Source organism: Camponotus floridanus, unplaced genomic scaffold (genome assembly GCF_003227725.1).
Source record: "Camponotus floridanus strain SB8 unplaced genomic scaffold, Cflo_v7.5 scaffold77, whole genome shotgun sequence".
NCBI lineage: Eukaryota > Metazoa > Arthropoda > Insecta > Hymenoptera > Formicidae > Camponotus > Camponotus floridanus.
The window spans coordinates 876017-897971 of record NW_020229846.1 but is presented as its reverse complement, the minus strand read 5'-3'; the positions used below and the strand labels follow the sequence as shown (position 1 = coordinate 897971).

General features: G+C 34.9%; 1 protein-coding gene and 1 pseudogene across 2 annotated transcripts in view; both read left to right on the top strand.

Annotated features, from left to right (window-relative positions):
- LOC105251103 (kazrin) overlaps positions 1-21955 on the top strand; it is a 184548-nt gene that overhangs the window by 14164 nt on the left and 148429 nt on the right. Inside the window, exon 2 of one of the 2 annotated variants that reach the window (XM_025414127.1) lies at positions 3231-3445. The gene's annotated coding sequence lies outside the window, so the exon portion shown is untranslated. Of the gene's footprint in view, positions 1-3230; positions 3446-7613; positions 7777-21955 lie in introns of those variants that run through there. The other variant, XM_025414126.1, reaches the window with a different exon arrangement.
- LOC112639588 lies at positions 1511-19979 on the top strand (annotated as a pseudogene).

Here is a 21955-nt window from a genome sequence, read left to right as displayed (position 1 = left end):
TGAAATTTTAATCATTGTTTTTTTATAGTTTGTGAATAATTTATTACCTGTCTCTTGAACGTTTACATAAGATCCTATGTTAAAATCGCAAAATTCAAAAATTAATAACTTTTAAAGGAGCAAGTAAAAAAATTTGAAATAATTCATGACGATTTAGAATGTTATTAAGAATGTTAAATTAAAAATTCATGGCGATCTCATTAATGGTAATATATCTCCAATACATCCTTAAAGGACGAGCTAAAAATTAATCACATTAATCGCAGAGGATTTGATTACAGCTCACAAGCTAATATCTACAATGCCATATGTTGCATGTAGTTCGCCAAATGTAGTTCCGAGGAACTCGTTTCATTTTCGATAAAATGTGTGAAACGGGGGATGAGGGCGGGAGCGGACGCGATGCAAGCTGTTTCGCGAGAAACTTTTGAATTATTTCTTCGCCATTTCTTCGACTGGAAGATACGTCGCTGCGAGATATCCTGTAAGACTTTTGTCTTACGGAGCCGCGCGCGGATATGAGCGAGGAGAAAAGTTCTCCCCCATCCTTTTAATGTCGTTTTCCATTGAAACGGGGAGGACGCGTCCTCTGGTTTCGTCGACGAAAGTTGCGGTTGGTCGGGTAGAGCTCGACTAACGATGTTGCCGTTAATGGAGTCTGCGACGACATGGAAAATATAAGTCTAGAACACTACGTTAAGACGAATGAGAGATATCGTTGCCACTGTAATCGCATTTATCATGGACGCGTTTCTTACTCGCGATTTTCTCGCATCCCATACGGCACAGAAATATTGCAGCAACATTTCAGAAATATTTCTTTACAAGATTGCAACATTGCAGAAATGTTACAAAATGTTGCTGCAACGTTGCTGCAATATTGCAGCAACGGTAAAATGTCTGCTTGTAGAAATATTGCAATGCAATATTGCAGCAATGTTACGGTGCAACGTATTTGTAATATTAAAATGCGTTTTGCTACAAATGCAGACACCGTTTTAAATTTAATAAATAAACTTTGAAAATATAAAAAAATGTTTAAGAAAGATAGGAAAAAATGCCTTTAAAAAAACATCTATTAGTGTTTTCATTAGATGTTTCTTAAATATTTATTTCAATAATATTACATACAATTATTTTACATACATTCGACACCAGAATATTTTAATACGTGCAATAAATGAATTATTTCCTATTTATCCATTCCAATTTATCCATTTCCAATTTAAAAAAAAATCTGTTTAATATTCTAAAACCCAATGAAGAATCCAGATTATTAAACAAATTATTTGTTTTAATCTAGATCCTTCATTAGGATTCAGAATATTAAGTAAATCAAGTCAATTTATCAGCAGAAATTAAACTGATAAGACAAGAAATATAATTACTACATTAATCCTTTGTAGACCTTATATCCATCTTACAATTAGATGAATTCGAATACGAGTTAGTCAAATTGGATGTCGCCGCGTAGCGGCAAGTAAAAGAACACATGTTATACATTTTCGCTATGTTAAAACGTTACTGCAACATTGCCAAAGTAATATTACAAAATAATGTCTCTGCATTATTGCTGCAACATTACACTACAGTGAGCAACATTGTAACATTGCAGCAACGTTGCAGCAAGCTTCTGAGCTGTATGGGATGGTTTACGAAGAGTCAGCCGCGCTGTGTAACGTCTCGCGCGAGATTATCATCTCCTTGATCCCATAGGCAAAAAATAAGATATCTTTATGTTATAATATACCTCCACTTTCATCCGGGAAACAAAAGAGAGAAGGATAAATAGAGTTTATGGACCTAGATTATTAGCTTGCTAGCGTTGGTTAGGTATTTTTTTCCATCTCCATTCTCCCCGCCCGTTTGCCTCCCCGATCGTCCTTACCATTCTTTTCGCGATTTCGAGTGAAACATGACGTGAAAATAAAGCGGGAGGTGCTGTGAAATTGGAACGTAACCGATTCAAGAATTGTTCCATTTTTTTAACCTGTCATTTCTGTAAAAGCTCTTCGCGCACGTGCGTTCCGTGAAATAGAGGCGATGACAGGACCACTTTTATAACGCGGAAAACTTATTTTTATGCGGCACATTTGGATGGACATATTTTGTATATCGTGTTCATATATTTGTGGAACAAAAATGACATTTCTCTTATTTCTGATTAGGGTTGCACAAGACCCAAGACAAGACAATATTCGTAAAAATATTGTATTGGTATTTAAAATTTTCAAAAATTTAAATCTTGTCTTGGTCTTTAGTGAATATTGGTAGCAAAAATCTCGTCTTATATTGTCTTGTCTCGATTTTATTAACAATTTTTTATCTAATATTAAAAAATTATTTAAATAATATTCAACATAATTTTTGTAATATAATTTGAAATAATTATATATATTGTATTATATTTTAATTATAATTATTATGTAATTGATGTAAATGCCGTCTATTTACTTAAAAAAAACATTTACTATTTCATGGAAAACAGAAATTAATAACTATTTACAGGCTCCAAGGGAATGTGCAGATATAAATATTTTTGAGCGGTAAAAAAATCAGGTTCATATTTATCCCACATTGTCAAAAATGGCTCGAGACATTTTAAGTTCAACTGCCTCGTCCGTGCCAATAGAAAGACTTTTCTCAATAGAAACTCTATGTCAAAAAATAGAACCAGATTACAAATTAAATCTTTAAAAGCACTAATGTGCATCAATTCCTGGATGAAATGCTCTTTAATGTCTAAAATTTGCGAGTTTGATTTCTAATCTATAAAAATGTTATATTGTATTAATATTAAATGTTTTTAAATTTATCAATATAAATGTTTTTATTGAATAAAATTTTGTAAAATTCGTATATAGTGATTTTTTTTCATTTATAAATATAAATATTTTAGTTTTTTTGAGAACCAATAATCTTGACAAGACTAATAATCTTGATAGTCTTAGTCTTAGTATTGTCTTGATAATTAATTAAAAATCTTGTTTTGATCTTGTCTTGAAATTCAAGACAAGATAAGACAATATCAAGACTAATCTTGGTATCTCGTGCAATCCTAATTCTGATTAATATATCCTGCGCTCATGTCTTTTTAAAATACTTTATATAAAAGATACTTTATATAAGGGATAATTTAAAATTTCTTATATTTCTTTAAAGCTTTTGCAATCATAAATATCGCATTGAACGGTTCCTTTAACGCCAACATAATTTTCATAATCTTGCAGATATGAAGGACCCCATGAATTAGTTATTCGCCGCATTAAGGAAGAGAGAGGAGGAACTATATGGGTCGGCGTGCGACTTACTCGTGAATCATCGTTCGTCATTATGCAACGGTGAACTTACTCCGCTTTCGTCGGGGCATACGTGCCAGGTGCAGCCGAAATTGCCTGAGATCGCTCCGGGAGAATTCGTGGCCGATTCATGGAACCGTGATCAGGTAAGGGTCATAAATTCAATGCCATTGTAGCGTTGCCGAGACGGAGCCACCACGAGAATTTATATACGTCAGAATCGGAAACAACGTGCCAATCGGGTCCGATATCTCCGAGACGATGACGTAACGGTCATAAGATACGAAATTTCCGTTGAAAACGAGGTCAGAGTTCGCCAAGTCGAGCAATGTGCAATGCTTCTCAAGATACATTTATGTCTCAGCTAGATTGCACAAGAACGAGCGATTTGAAGGAACCAGTGATCGAAATGTCATTTGTGACGGATAATCGTTCCATATAATTACGATTTGATTTGAAAGTCGAGTGATTTTGATTTTGATATAATTAATATAATTACGTGAAAAAAGTATTATTTATTAATTAAATAACTGTGCATTTCTCTGCAATTCTATTTATGAGTGGATTTGCAATTATTTTTCATTTCGCGTGGGCGTGCTCACCACCTTTTCCATTTATTACGCGAGCACGTGCATTTTGTTCAGCACTTCACAGCACTCGCTCTTTATATCGCATGTGGGTCAAGTGTGAGCTGTCAATATTTCATTTTTCACATTTCATCTGTGACGTGTTGGCTCTCCACAGAACGCGGATATTTTTCTTTTTCATTCCCATGCATTTCAAATATTGACTTTTCTCGCTATAAATTTTATTTTCACTCTCCATTTAAGCGTAACTTCAGAATTATTTAATGACATATAAGTCTACGATGAAAACATATCCTAGGATAGATATTGAAGTGATATCGCAGCTTTAAGATCTGGTATCATCATAACACAATAAATCATATTTTTTCAATTTTTTTATTTAAAACTTTGTAATCTTCACTGTATCTTAAATTACACAGGCCTGCAAAAAAGGGGGTCAAAATTTCTTTTTAAGATGCAATAGTGATTTTTGACGTAATTTTGTGCGCTGAATCCGAATCTAGCCGCCGAATTTGCGTAGCACGTCAAGTTTTTGAGTTATTTGTAGTTGAATAGCCCAAAAATCGCTATTTTGGCCAATTTCATGAATTTATTGTGAATAAACCAAATTTTTTGAAATATTTCTGTTAATGGTATCGTATAGTACTCACTTTCATCTTTCGAATCCACTTTCGATTACCGCTCCACGATTTTTTTTTGCTCAGATATACAAGTTATAAGACTGGTCATGCATAGGGATTTAATAAGCCATTCTAAATCAACCATGCCACCTCTCCATCTCACTACAAATCAAAATTAGGATAAAAATATATATTTTTAAATACCTTCTGTCACCTTTTGAAATTAAAAATGGCGCATCCAATATGGCGAATAGAATCACAATAGAAAGGCATAAAATTTAGAAAAATTTATCAAAATGTGTAACAACTGTATTAAACATTTCTTTACAATATTTTTTTGGCCAACCGAACCTGACATATGTCAGTCTTTTCAAATTTCAAGATCATGTATCTACCATATTGATGTCTATATAAATTTTCTTTAACGTAAATTTTCTTACAACGTTATACTTATATATCTCAGCGAAAAAAATCGTGCAGCGGTAATCGAAAGTGGATTTGAAAGGCGAAAGTGAGTATTATACGATGCCATTGGCAGAAATATTTCAAAAAATTTGGTTTCCTCGCAATAAATTCATAAAATTGGCCAAAATAGCGATTTTTGAGCCATTCAATTACAAATTACTCAAAAACGTGACGTGCTACGCAAATTCGGCGGCCAGATTCGAATTCAGCTCACAAAATTACATCGGAAATCACTGCATCTTAAAAAAAAACTTCGCAAGCCTGTGTTATGAATCTATCACAAAGGATGTCTCTGTATACGAATTTATTGGATTTGATCATGATGGCGTTTTCTTGAAAATTATAATCGCTATTAAAGATCACGTTTATCGCGTATCGACGATTGTAAAAAAAGAGAAAAAGTCGTAAACAGGCTAAGCCGGTTACTATTTCTGCAGGACATGTCGCGTTTGCAGGAATTTTACGAATTCCAGTAGGATCCTTTGATTCTAAGAATTCTTTTATGAGGCGCGTTGCCGGAACGATAATGTCTCGCATAAAGTTTGTGTGTCCAGCGAGAAAAAAGGACGATAATATAAGCTTATACAAGCGGAATGTCCTTGCGCCTCAACCTCGTGTCCTTTTGCGCCACGTATATTTCCTGGCTCGTATCCGACTATATCCTGTTTATACGTCGTGTTCTCGTCGAGTGGGTGGTGCCAAAGCCACTATGTAGCTTTATATATAAATATCCGATTGTACCTAACCTAACCTAACCTAACCTCGCAACCGAATCATCTCTTCTCGGGACTGCATTCTTCCAATGCATCCCCCAGAAGTTGAAAAGATTAAAAAGTTTTTTAATGGATATAAATCCGAAATAAAAAAAGTGTAATTCTACTACAAAAAGAGAATACACACTTTTTGCTACTATCAACTTTATTATCCTATTCCGTTTGTCACGAAGATCTTGGAGGGATGATGACCAGTGAATTGAACTTTTCGTATTTTATGTTGACTGTTTTCGCGATTTGATTCCAAAATTTCGCGTTTTATCGCGTTTTACCTATTATTTTGATTTTCTATTATTTCGACTTAAATTTTAGAAATTTTTTTGAAATGAATTATCGACACCTGTTACTCATAACTGTAGCGCATAGATATATTTTATGGTTAGGAAGAGGAGAAATGGTCTTCACACATTTTTTATAGTGATTTTTTATAGTGATTTTATTAATAATACAATTAATTTTTACAATAATACATTAATTTTTATTAATAACACAACTAGGAAAAATAAAAAATAGGATTTCTTTGATTTTAACATCTTAATTTAGAAGTAATAAATAGGAAATAGATTATTAAATTTCTCCTCTATCATTGAACAAAACTAAAATTGAAAACTAGATAAATTTTTTGTTTCTAAAATCTGAATATATGAAAAAATATGAGTTGAGAGAGATATCGATAGCGATTATTTTTATACAAGGCTTCCAGTTCGTTTCAGTTTGTACAGTGCGCGACGACACTTCCAGTTCGTTTCGTGGGAATTCTTGCAAGGAGAACGAATCGCTGTCGCGGACAATACTATAGTTTAATACCTTCTTTATTTATTGTTAAATATATGCTCAAATAGACGAAATAATATGAAAATCAAACAAAAAACGAAATTTTGCGATTTGAGATGAAATTCGCGATTTGAGAACGATTTCGCGTTTTGTCTTTTGAGAAAGATTTTATGCCACGACTCAAAAGTTAGTACGCAAGACAGAAATAGCCTGTCATATTTTGATGAAATTCGCGTTTCCGCTTAATGCGAAAAGTTCAGTTCCTTGATGACGCGCCACAGATTCGATGATAGACAATTTGAAGGTGGAATAGTGTTTAACTACCGCAACGGAAGTACTGAGCATATCTATCCTGCACGCTGTATATATTATACCGGATATACCGGATGGGAAAATAACCCCTTGATAGCTTTGCCACTGAACTAACTTCTCCCTATTTCGTCAACATTTACAACGAATGCTCCGCGCTACGAGACAAATTTAATAATTGCGCAAATCTACCATCTTTGTTCGGATCCCAACGCGATGAGGTGTTAATTACTTCCACCATTACCATTTCAGATTGAATCGCGAGCAATCTTCCTTATGAATAATTTTGCATTTGTTGTTATTGAAGTTTGATAAGTTTTTTTTGCTTTATGATTTGAGATAGACGATGAGATATAAAAAGTGAGATAACGATTACTGATTAAAAATTAATATTTTAATTAATATAAACTAGTACATATATATATATATATATATATATATATATATATATATAATGAAAGAGAGAAAGAAAAGGGGGGAAAATGAATGAGAAAGTTTAAAAAAGGCCGAAATAATCGTCTGGCATCATTACATCATTTTGCAGTCTCTTCTATATAAATTCATGGATGACGCCAAGGGCACGAGAAATCCAACATCCGGATCTTTATCCTAATTTCAAATGGCGTCATTCGTTTGATCTCAAGTAGGGGGAAACAAGCGCGCATCGTTTTTTTTTCTCGCTCGCTCTTGGTTGTCGGCTCTCCTTTTCTCTCAGTTAGATGGTCCCCACATATTATGCAGTGATACGCCGGCGTTTATAAAATGTGGGCCACTTCAGTACGCGGATCGTCGATGCGCGGGTCGCATTACTCGGAACCGAAGCCGATCGTCGGATTTAATATCCACGCGACGATGATCGAACTCGTCGTTTTTCAGCATTCGGCTATCTGGCTGTTTCGATGGTGCCGCTGGCTGCTTTATTACCTTTACGCGAACGTGTCGAATCTCGGTGAGTGCAATTTAAAGCGACATCTAAAAAATTAAATGGAAAAACAAAGCTACGTGTCTGATCGTGATTTTATTTTTTTTACATTAAAAACATTGACAATTATTTTAGAATAATTATAATTGCGCTGGTTATATCGTTCGATAACGCTATATGTCAGTGCCAAGGTTGACTAGGACGGAAACGCGATAATCTAATAGCATGCGCGCTATTTCTGTGATAACTGTCTTAAAATCGCAATTTATGTCTTGTATGAGACTGTCATTTTTACAGAATATTTTTACACGCATTTTAATATAATTAGTGTAATTATATATATAGTGTAAGTATATATATTATATATTATGTATGTATATATGTATGATTATACACATATGTATATATTATATATACATATATTATATACAGGGTGTCCCATTTTAATCGATGATCCCGAATAACTTTTTTAATTTTGATTGTAGGAAAAAATGTTTCAGACAAAAGTTGTATGGCTTGAAGGGGGACATAAGATGGTATCATTGGTTTTATCTTGAAAAGTTGTTTGAAGACCACCTTCAATTTTTTTAATGGAACCCCCTATTTTTTATTACTTATTCTTGTAGCTTATCTCGAGAGCTTTTCAAAACACTATAATAAAGTATTTCTTCATTGAGTATTTTTCGAGTTATGAGGCTTGAAATCATTTCTTAATTTTACATAAACCATAAAATATCTAGTAAAATATTCATTTTTCGATTATCCTACCTTAATACTTTTATGTACAAAATAATGAGAGGAATCAATTGCTGTAAAGAAAACACATAATTATTTCGAAGAAAAAATATGTAATTTGCAATTAACAATTTCATATTTTTTCTTAAAAACAACTGTGCTTTTCCTTTACACCAATTGATTCCTCTCATTATTTTGTACATAAAAGTATTAAGATAGGATAATCGAAAAATAAATATTTTACTAGATATTTTACAGTTTATGTAAAATTAGGATATTATTTCAAGCCTCATAACTCGCAAAGTACTTAATGAAAATTAACTTAATTATAACTAACTTAATTATAATGTTTTGGAAAGCTCTCGAGATGAACTAAAAAAATATGCAAAAGCATACAGGGTATCCCATTTAAAAAGTTGGATGAGACCTGCACGTGACCTACAGGTGACTCTTCAATGTCAAACTAAAGACCATCTTATGTCCCCCTTCAAGCCATACAACTTTTGTCTGAAACATTTTTTCCTACAAAAATCAAAATTAAAAAAGTTACTCGGGGTCATCGATTAAAATGGGACACCTTATATATATACAGGGTGTCCCAGTTATCTTCCGTCTTTCAAAGACATTCCTGGGATCATCTGAAGATGATTTTTCCTCAACGAAAATGTCGAGGCACTAATAATTTTCGAATTATAAGTGATTGGAAATAAGGGATTTTTCGTAAGCTTTGTAGAAATAAAATATTAACAAAACCACATTCTTTGATTAATTTTAAATAGAGTTTACTTTAGTTGAATTTTAATTTAAGACTTAATTGCAAAGATCATGATAAAATCGGGAACATGCAAAAAATGATGACCTTTATTGACATTTTCGCTGAGGAAAAATCGTCTTCAAATGATCCCAGGAATCTGTTTTTGAAAGATGACGGAAGATAACTGGGACACCCTGTGTATATATATATATATATATATATATATATATGTATGTGTATGTATGTATATGTATATGTATATATATATATATATATTCCTTATATCATGCATGATGATATAACATTTTCTATAAACACTACAAAAAATGGCGATTATCTCTTTATAGCGAGAGATAATTTACACATCACATCATTTGACTTCTCTCTTTACAAGATAATATTTTCTATCTTTAACCAAACGAAAGATTTGCGTAAACTGTTGAAGAGAGTTAGAGAATTTATGGCCGACACAGGGGTCTCTAAACGTTTTTCTTTTTTTTGTACTATTATTAAATCGATTTGAAAGCATCTTCTAGAAGCGCATAAGGTTTAATTTAAATGACAACTTGTGTTTATCGCTGACATCGTCGTTAATGTGTAAAAGAGACATGCTGTGCTTAAATTGACCTCTCTTGCGCCATACTATACGTCAAAGCAAGCCAGCTGTCTCTGACCATAGATATCCATGTGCGTGTAGAAACTGGGCCGCCACTTCCCTTCATGTTAAAACGCGCTTCCGCATGCCTCTCGAGGCAACTCTGAGGAGATGATGTTGCTTGATGCAGTTTCCTTGATGTTAGAGACACTTGACGCTACGTTACCACGCGGACACTGTTACGCGAGAAACGGAAATAGAGATTTGAAGTAGCTTCATCAGCGAAGAGACCCACGTACAAGTGTAATATCATGCAGTTTTCATCGCGTTTTGCAGTTTGGATCCCTGAAAGAATTTTACGATTAATGCTTCTGCCACTTCAGTTGGAGTAACAAAAACTTTTGTTTCTCTCTGACATTATCGCTACCGAGTGGCCGGCTACATTTTACTGGATTTTTATCGTTACTGAGTAGAGAATAATGCTCTGATCTTTTATGCACATAAAATAATAACTGTGTCTTTATATTCTTATACAAATAAGAGAGATTTAAAGTTACTCTCTAAATATATTCAAAATAAAATTAGAATTGTAAAATCTATTGCAAAACTACGCTTGGAAGCAGCTGACGCGCTCTATTTGAAATTCAAAAAGAGCTATGTGTTATCGTTGCAAAATGCTCTTCAATGACATCTAAAACACGGTAGAAATTAATGATATTCGGATTTATTCTTCCGTAATGTATCGATCTCTTTATCAGATGAATATGACGCGAATCAGATACGATACAGATACATAAATCATTTTAGGTGACGTTATCGGATTGTTATACTCAAATTGTAATGCGATCCTGAATAGGTTTGCAAGTGACGTGTGAAACGAAACGGGTTGACATGCCACGCCCGTCGATAAAAAATCGGTCGAACTCCCAAAGCGTCAAATTAGCGACACGAATTAACAACACTCGTTGTAAATCTGATCTGTCAAGCGTCGAATTGTCTGAATTGTCGACAATGAAAGATTTCCGGTGTACGATGTGATGTGCGACCGACGAGGGTCGAGTTTTCACGGTTTCGCGTTTTGAGATATAGCATTAGCATAAACAGATTCCAGAATACTTCAGAAACCTCCGAATGCTTCATCAGACTGTCCTTTAACTCCTTCCGTATTTATGTGTTTCAAGGGAAATTATTAAATTTTGATGCGCGTCGAAGTTTTGACGGTCCGAGCATCGCATTTTCACTTTAACTTCGTGTGAAACGTGTCTCTTCAAAAATTCATATCTTTAGTTCAGCCCGACATGTCCAAGATATCCGATACGAGATATTTTTATAAATAATTTTTAGAAAACATCGTCCCTGAAAGAATAATGATTTATCGAGATGATATTTTATTTAATGATCGTCGTCGCATTTGCAAGTGCATTGTAATAAATGTTTATTTTGATTAACGAATTTACTCTATGCGCTTTAATCTTGGCTCTAATAGGCGTCCCGTGAGTCACAAAAAGCCGACGACGACGGACAAATCGAAAACAATCGGGAACAATTCGAACTTTACTAATCCGAGTGATATTAAAAGCTCGTCGATAAACTTTGCTTCGACTTCAGGTCGATTCGGTTAGCAAAAGCCAATGAATACACTGAATACGATGGCTGATACTGGTCGATCGAGGGTTGTGCTCGAGGGGTGCGAAAGAGAAAGCTGCATTTCGTTGAGGCTCATTGCTCTGCGAATCCTTAATTGGATAACGATAATCCAGGAATAAGCTTTGGATTCTCTTAATTTCATCAGGTCTCTTCGACGAAATGATCGTTTTCTTAGCTAATGCTGATGACGGTAAACGCGATGGACTCTGCAATAGTGCATAGGATTAAGATTAACGTCTTATTTCAACATCAAAGTATGAGAAAAAAAAATTTTTTTTAAATAAACACATAAGTTTATTTTATATAAAATATCTCTTAGAATACATACAGGATGTTCCAGTTATCTTCCGTCATCTTTCAAAGACAGATTCCTGGGATCATCTGAAGACGATTTTTCCTCAATGAAAATGTTGAGACACTAATAATTTTCGAATTATAAGTGATTGGAAATAAGGGGTTTTTCGTAAACTAACCTTTGTAGAAATAAAATATTAACAAAACCACATTCTTTGATTAATTTTAAATAGAATTTACTTTAGTTGAGTTTTAATTTAAGACTTAATTGCAAAGATATAGATGACAAAAATCGGGAACATGCAAAAAATGATGGCCTTCATTGACATTTTCGCTGAGGAAAAATCTTCAAATGATCCCAGGAATTTGTCTTTGAAAAATGACGGAAGATAACTGAGACACCCTGTATATTAGTGTGTGTATTACACATTTTTAAATTTTAGAAATTTTTAAATTATTTTTAAATGAAAATATTGTAACAATAAGATATAAATTCTAATTTAAAATATAAATAAAATAAAAATATAAATGTGAAAGAAATATGTACAAAAAAGAGAAGTTTGCGCTTAATTTACATTGATTCTAAAATAATTAATATGACATACACAATTGACTATAGACGAATAGCGAAGCATTTATAAATATTGAAAGTCAGTCGATGCAGTCAGGGATTATTGAATCTACAAAAATTCAAGAATTAGTATGTTCATCGTACTTTTACTTTCGTAAAAATAATCATCGCAATCAACAGTCACAATTTGATTGCATAAGGTCGAAGGAGGATCTCCAATTTTACGACGAGAAATAGAGACTTGCGGCAAGAAAAGACCAAACGAAAAGGAAAAGCATCCGGAACATGATTAGGATCTCTTCCTCCCCTCGACGGTGGGAGAAAATATTTTTCCAGATCGGAGCCGATAAACACGCGGCTTCGCGCCGCCGATTGACCGAACCGGTCCATTCGAGGGGAATAGCACGGCACGAACAGGGGGCCAATCCTACAAATCAATGGTTGGCCGAATTGGCCACGCTCTCAGCCATCGGGGTTGCCGATTACACACGAGCCATCGTATAACTATGGGCTGCGATGACACCCGTGATTTTCCAGTCGCACCCTCGCACCTCTCGTTGCCGACCTTGATGTCGATCCCGTCCACGTGGATGTCCGCTTCGCGGTGAGCTCGTTAGCGGCGCCGGGACCGGTCGATGAAATTAGCCGATGCCACTAGACGAACAATGGCGATTCTCGCCTCAGGGACAATGGCGAGCGGGGAAATTGCTGGCGGAAATTTTGCGGAACGTTTATCAATCGCGAAACGTGCTGAAATTACGGAGCTCCTAAAGCCGTTCGGGGCCATTCCCTCTCCGTTCACGAGAGTACGCTATACGCGAAGTTGGAGCTAATTTATCTTCAACTTTGCCGACTGCGAACGTACCAAGTGCATTAACGCGGTGCGCTTTATTGTATAATTTATCGTCGAGGAATTTACGATTCTCTCTCTTATATAGTCAGATATTAATGAGTATCAGTGTGTCTGCTACACGACGAAATCAGATCGATGATTCGCAGCGTCACACCTCGAAATTGTTTGACTATCCTTTGACTTGATGACAATTGTCGCGCGAATACGCATTGTCACGTACGCGGCGATAGATTATTGATATTCTAATTACCCTCGAATAATTAGAGAACACCGCATTGCGGCTTCTGAACGCGTTTCAACAGTCCATCCAGAGATTTCGCAAAACCGTTCGCGTCATTTAACATAAATGCTCGCAGGACATCAACAATTGCAAAACGATACGGAATAATGCTACTAATTGTCGCGAATAAATTCGAAAAAAAATAAATTTGATCGATGCGTGCTATTTCAACAAAATTTCGACGAAAATATGATGTATTCTATTTAGCCATATTAATCTTTTTGTCATTAGCGAAAATAATAAAATTATTCCAGGACAAACTCGATTACGAGCACGTATTTTAAATTATATTTATTAGCGTAATTGATTCAAATTTAAGATTGTATTTTATGCATATTTAAATAGAGATTCAATTACGCTGTAAATTATCCGCCAGTATCTTAACGCGATTCAAGTTTCAAGAGGAACAGATAACACATTCTTTTTTCGTTTATTTCACACTTTACTAAAGTAAAACTTAAAAAGGAGAAAACTAAATCTAAAAGCGAGCGGAGTATTAAAGTACATTACCACGATAAATCTAACGAATTGCGGAAGTTTCCCGATAGAAAATGTACCGATAATGCGAAAGGGTGGGCAATTAGAAAAAATTCACACGATATTCATAAGAAGGAATATATAAAAAAAAAGATTTCAACGTATTTCCAAATGTTACAGAAATTTAATCATGATGACTCGAACTACTCTCTAAAAATGAATCAGTGTATTATCACTAAAAAATAATAAATAGTCACTGATTGTAGCATAAGTATAGTATTTTAAATCACTAATATTTCATTGAAAGAATTAGTAATATTTCAATCACTAAAATATTAAACTATAATTTATCTGTTTCATATAAAATTAAAAATTTTATTTATGTTTACTATATGTATATCTTATTTATATTTATATTAAAAATTTTATTTTATTACATGCATATTGAACTTTCCATTTTAAATAGATAATGAACGGATTATTTTTGTATATTCGCCGGATATTTATTTGTTATTTGTCCGATTTATAAACTCGATTTAATACCTGAAGTTAAGAGTATATCAAATCTATTAAGAGTATATCAAAAATTAAATACAACTAATACTTTTAATTTTATTTGTCGCCCTTTGCAAACTTTATATAATTCTCACGACTAAAACTTAAATACGAGAGAGCTAGCATCGTAGAGGTAAACAAATGAATTAGCGATTATTGGTTTTATAATTAAATTTACTGATTTTACAGTGAATTTTACTTTCACCATAATGAGTGAGATATAAGATAAATAACAAAAAAATAACCGTTTCACTGAAGATCAATGAACTATTCAATAAAATTTTATTTCATTGTTTATATTAATATTTTCACTGATTCACTTTTAGAAAGTGCTTCCGTAAAGCATTATTTATTAAAATTGATTTTCCTTATAGCATGCACAAGGTGCAGGAACATTATTTATCGTAAATTTATTTTGGCGGAGCCCATATTGGCTGCACTAAACCGGAAGATTCCTCCGCTTGTACCCTATAGTCTGGGTTCCCCTGTAACAGGAGGGTGAAAACGATACATGTGCAATTTTCTCAATTGCACGGCTGCACCCTACCCTTTTATCAATACATATAGTTCTTCGCGTTGGTACAAGTTTATTCAAGGTGATGTCATTGCTCGAGTCGCAAACCAATAAATTTCATGCGCAATTACGGTAATTATAATTATAACGAAAAGAAAAGCATTGTTACTTTTAATGTCAATGATTAAATAATCAGACGATTTTAATGATCTTTAGCGATGATAGATACATCTAAACATGCGTGTGTATTGTTTTCTCTATTGAGAATATAAATTTATCATGTGACATTAGTGGACGAAACGCAAACTAAAAAATATGGCCGTCGCAAAGGGCGATTTAATATTGTTCAGATACGGCAATCAGTGTGTTTCTATGAAATAAAAGTAAATAATACATTGAGAAGTATTAGAATAAACAAAAAAATGAAGACACAAGGAAAATAAATAAATTTTTTTACGACTTTTACCGCACATGATAATTAAGCCAGAATTTATTACATTCTGGCCTTCAATCATATTTCTTGAAGAGGGTGTAGCATCGGTATAGCTACAAAAAGTATCTAAACGCAGTGACAACATTTGCGTTTTCTTAATAATTTTTAAAACAGTATTCTTAAATGTCAAATTGCCCTTTGCGACAGCCATATTTATTATGCGACACGAGCCCCTCTACTCGCGGTGGTAATTTTTTTTTCCAATTATAATCGGCGTCTCTATATCACTTTTATTTAACGATGATACGTTATTGTGCGAATAATAATTGTTCGACGAGACTGGATATTTAACCGGCCATTAGCTGGATAATAATAATAACAATCGCCGTCGAAACAACGACGTTGATTTACTACCGACTCATGACCGCGAATTCGCGCTCGCACCGCTATCGCCAATTATCGAAGTGGCGCTTTATTCAGTTAGCGAGACTGGACTGTTTAGCTACACGAGCCGCGATAAATATCCGTATAATTTGATCGCTTGCTCGCGTCGACCTCTCGAACGAACAGTGGAGAGAAAGAGGTAGAAGGATAAGACTCGTCTTTCATGCTCTTACGGCCGGCGATTCATTAGCTTACAAGTACGCACCCCGGTCTTTACTCTTGAAAACGCCAATAAAAGTCGACGGGATCGTGCTCGCGTGACCCGCAGGATTTAGTTACTCATTTAAGTTTCATTTGCGTTACGTGCGCGATGCATCCCTGCGCGTTGCACGCTTTCTCTCCCTCTCCCTCTCTCTTCTTTTCTTTCTGAGAGCCGATACATCGTGCAACCCCGACGCACGCGAGCAAGGACGAGCGGCGTCGTGTTGGCTCAATAAATCGGTTGGAAGGATACTACTGACCATCACGACAGCTCCCCTTACGTAAGAATTCCAGTGAACGTCGTGTAAGTGAAATTCCTTGGCTTAGAGCGAATCTCCGAATGAATGCCGCGGATGGTCGAATCCCAGATTCGCTCTTGGATTTTCCAACGAATCGAATTATTAGATGTCCGTGATTTCCAATTATTTTTCTAGTAGCGGAGTCATTTTTTTTTATTCGATGCGAACCTTTGCAAAGGAATAATGCACGAAATTTTGTTCAATGATATATCGGACATGTATATCTGAGCAGCTATCATTTTTCACAGTAACTTATTTTCAATGATAAATCTATCTATTCTAACGCGATCCGCGCTACCAAAGGGAAGAATCCAGGGAAGAGTGTTTGATTGACGACTGTAAAATGATACGGACGCGATTTAAACGGGCGGATGTGTGGGGCTTTCGGTGGCAAAAAAGTAATTAATTTCTTGTCCGCGCGTTTCGGTCGATGGCTTGCGGATACTATATCTCGCTGAGATTCTTCGTGTACGTTCTTCGTGTATAAGTGAATGAAATAGCTGGTGCGCGAAACTGCACTTACATCTGAGTTCGCTCTATTTCTCGTTGAAAATTCCAAGAAATTTTCTGCGAGAAAGCTTATAATTAGAGATATTTTTTTCTTCTTTAACTCGAATATTTTACAATTTATACGCGTTTATAAAAAAAAAAATAATGCAGGTAAAATGTAAAATTATGAGGAACTATGTAAGCGCGTAAAATAAAATAATTTTATCTACTACACGCGATAGATAGTATTAAGTGGAATTGTGCTATTCAAAGTTATTCCAGTTCTTTGTTAATCCGATGCTTCATTATCGGTGGGCATTTATAACCGTAGAGAGATTGCCGGGGTTCGCAGGAAATATTTCATCCTCTCACTCCTTTCTAGCTAACACTATCTGTTATCGGACTACGTTAATTTCCACTACAGTGCAATTTAAGCGGCTTCACTTTATAATTTGTGATTAAAGCTTTATTCGCGCGCCGTGAGATATATCATAGCTGTGTGCGCGATGAGAACACTAACACGTATCTAGAGATAACGCGTGATGGAATATCCGTTGTCGAAGCGCGGTCGCGCGCGATTGTTCCTATGTGCATGCATTGAAACTTCCGCTTCCTGGTCCGCTTCCCTCCGATTGATCGATTGCCTGTCAAACATTTCTGAGCGGCAAAAGAAACAATCTGCGATCTTGACATTCCTATCGTCCTCCTAGAGGTCCATTATCTATCTCGAAAGGAGTGAAAATGTGAAAAATGAGCAAATTTACTAGAATATTTATAATTTCATTAGTCAACATCTAGTAAAGGACCTCGCACCCAATCAATGGAATTTGGTTCCCGGCCAAATTTGTTGTAACTGTAGTATGTTATTCATTATGACCTCCTGAAAAGTCTCAATGGACACAAGGTCCAAAAATCAATGATTTTCGAGATACTGAGCTTCAAAAGTTCACTTACATACATGTATTAAAAAAGCTAAAAATCGAACTTTTGAAGCTCAGTATCTCGAAAACCATTGATTTTTGGACCTTGTGTCCATTGAGACTTCTGATCAGAAGGTCATAATGAATAACATACTACAGTTTCAATTTGGTCGGGAACCAAATTCCATTGATTGGGTGCGGGGTCCTTTGCTCACTTTTCACATTTTCACTCCTTTCGAGCTATACATAGATATAGACCCCCTGATCACCAACGTGAACTGCAATCAGATTGAATGGAGATATAAGACGATATCTGCATCGCGAAGAGAATACCTTGTACTGAATCCACTTTAGATAGCGTATTATAGCTTCACAGTCTGTACATTGAAACTATTCGTTCCGTTATTTAAAGAAAAGAAAAGAAGGAAAAACTTCCTTTATAAAAAGGTAACGTCTATTTGAGAAATACATCAGCAAATGATACATGTAAAATTATAATACATCATGTATATACATTTTTTTATTATATCTTTTGCATCAATTTTCAGGAAAAGAAATAGATATAAGAATGTAATCGCATTTCTTTTTCTTAATACAGCATTTTTTTGTCCCTCGCGCGCCACATCAATCGTTTATCGGAGACCCCGTCTTCCTGACATAAAAAGACGCAGTTTCTTCCGGATGAAAAATGTTTCGAGGTAAGGGAGAGAAATGCCGTGTGCGAAATCACGCCTTTGGTGAAATCGATAACCGCACGCCCTCGCGCACGGCACCAATTCTAAAAAGTATGTCAGCCGGGACACCGATACACGCCAACCTTAAGCCCAAAGTTGTCCCCATTGCGATCGTTAGACACAGAAAGCTATCGGTGAAAACGACGACAAAATGTACGGCAGCCAACATTGTTAGATATTAAGCAAATACGTCTGACCGCGATCGAATTATGTCCGAGAGAAAGAGAGAGAGATCCTTAATACGCATAATTTATAGCAATTCCGTACATTTTGCATATCGGAATAGTAATAGCATTGGTAATTTGCATCGCGATTACACGTTCGCGCTCGAACATACACCAGCCATTTTGGATGAGCTTTTCGCCACATTCCTGAATATGAGGGAAATTTTCACGTAATCGAAATGATGCTTGTGGAGGAATTGATTTATAATATTTGATTGTCCGAAATTTAATTTATTATTTCGACAGAGATATAATTTACATTCATTTAATTGTATAATCGCGCATAATAATTCATACCGTAACGAATTGGGATACATACCATAGTAATTGACGGAAAAGCATGATATTTAAAAGTAACGAATTATTTAGCAGATATAAAAGAATTTTATTTTATTGTCAACGTTCTCTCTCTTTTTCTCTCTCCCTTCTTTTGAAATATCTTTTATTTTTTTCTTATTGCCTTAGTTTTAGTATAGCGATAATGATAGGTTCAGAAGACATCTAATAGTTAGATATTGGGATATAAATTCATCGATATTGGGAATATAAATTTACCATGCGACACTAGTGGACGAAATACAAACTAAAAAATATGGCCGTCACAAAGGGCGATTTAATATTGTTTAGATACGGCAATCAGTGTGTTTCTATAAAATAAAAGTGAATAATACATTGAGAAGTATTAGAATAAACGAAAAAATGAAGACACAAGGAAAATAAATAAATTTTTTTACGACTTTTACCGCACATGATAATTAAGCCAGAATTTATTACATTCTGGCCTTCAATCATATTTCTTGAAGAGGCTGTAGCATTGGTATAGCTACACAAAGTATCTAAACGCAGTGACAACATTTGTGTTTTCTTAACAATTTTTAAAACAGTATTCTTAAATGTCAAATCGACCTTTGCGACAGCCATATTTGTTGTGCGACACGAGCGCCCCTCTACCCGCGGTGGTAATTTTTTTTCCCAATACATTATGTCTACAGAGCGTCCGTAATCAGTATCCGCGGTCCGGGAAATACTATAATTAATTTCATAGATCGAAACTTGAACCGCGCGATTATCGCCGTATGCATTTACTCATCGTCAGTTTATAGCTTTCTGTTTATAACATATGTGTACATACATAGACGTATCGTAAGAGTTTAATCCTGGGTTTCGTCGATGAGACAGAAATCACTTTATCAGACCCTTACTTGAGGTAAGAGGCAAGGTGCCTGAATAAGCACACATCGGATTCGCGACGGTATAAGGGAGCAGCATCGCTTTCAACGATAACAGACTTTATTAACGAGAAGCACGCGAGCCCGCTTGCAAAATAGACGATCACGCGTGTCAACGCACTGTTAAAAGCGCTCTTCTTCGCACATGTCATGTCTCAAAATTTTCAGAGCAAGAGTTATAGCGTTCTTGTCGAATTTAATTAACTTTATGTATATCTCTCTGGTCGACTCTTTCGTATAATCTATCTTAAAATATTGCTATCTATTCCATGCATTTACAAAAGAGAGGCATTGATTACATTTGAACGTGAGTAGGACATGAAATAATTTTCATTTTCAGTTTCTAATAAATTTAAAAAGCCATCCAACTTTGCATTATACAACTTTGAATAAATATTTTTTATTGTTATATCACAAACACATTTCCTATCGTACGTTTATTTATTGTTGGCTTCGTAAGAAAAAGAAAAATACTCTATCGCGCAGATTGAAAAACTTTTTTATAAGGAAAATACATAATGATTTTCTTATAAAGTATTGTCGTTATATAATGTAAATATTGCGCGAAAGCGGCGTGAAAATAATTAAAAGTTTGCCATGTTAATGAGCTTTTCAGACATGACGCGTCGTGACATTGTTCGCCATTCCGCGAACGTCGTCTCGACGAGGCGAAACTTTATGAAAAAAAATCATTACATCGCGATGCTTGCCATACAAAAATTGCAATTAAGCTTCAACAACGTTATATGCTCATGATACTAAAATAAACTTATTGTCGTTTTCGGAATTCCAGAAGATGCCTGAAATTATTTATTGTGTTGTACGTTCGCGAATAAAATTTCTAATTTATTCCATGTTATAGAGACATTCGCGAGTTGAAAGCAACACGACGCACATGAAGCATGCGATTTAAATCAACATAAATCGAAAGGTCGACGTAATAAATGTCGAGATTTATTCGCGAAATATCTCCATCCGCGCAAGTATTATTTCCTTAGATCGTTTTTCATGCACGCGATGCATAGAAAGGATAGCAACTTCCACACTTCTCATCCGTAGGTATCTGCATTTCGCTCCATGGTATTTCGTCGAAAATGTGACGGAGAAATGTTGCATATTGCGATGATGTTTCAGATAGTTTTGTGCGAATAAAATATTCGCCGACCGTATAAATATCCCCAGACACGTTTGCCGATACTATAATAAAGTGCGCGGACTGCATCGAGTTTATGCAGCGCACTTTTCGTATAGCGAGATGATACGTACCATCAATTCCCTCGCCTTTCCCTTCATCTCGAGCAAAATTCGCGCAGACCCGCAATTAAACGCCGGTGTATTTCATAAACACATCCATAGTATAGAAGTAATTAAAAGTTTCACTCATTGGCGAAGTTTCGCGTCTCGATATCCGCTCGCAACGCTTTCGTAAAACGTAGCAACAATTGTTGGCGCTGAGATTGTTTACTGTGAACACAAAGGCAATACGACGGAAATTGTACACAGCAATCTGACAATAATCGCGAAACAGGAATGTAAATACAGGCAATTTATGAAACTTTCCGAACGTAAATTTATATTATTTTTTATTATTTTCAATTCAAATTAATGTTCACGAATGTTTATGTATCTAATTTTAATGAAAAATTAAAAAATAGATACATAAATAAGCAAGAATTTAAAATATAGATACATAGTGTCACGTCCACCAATCCCTAGATCTAGCAGAAATTTTTTCTTTTCTCACCATCCTATAAGCTACAAGCACAAACTAACATGAAACTAAGAGAGACACACTTATACGTCACCTATAATAAATATCATAATAATAATAAAAAGCGTCATAATAATAAAAAGCGAATCTGATATATATATATATATATATATATATATATATATATATATATATGAATCATCTATATACGAGCGAGATAGACTTATATATAATACCTCTGAAAGAC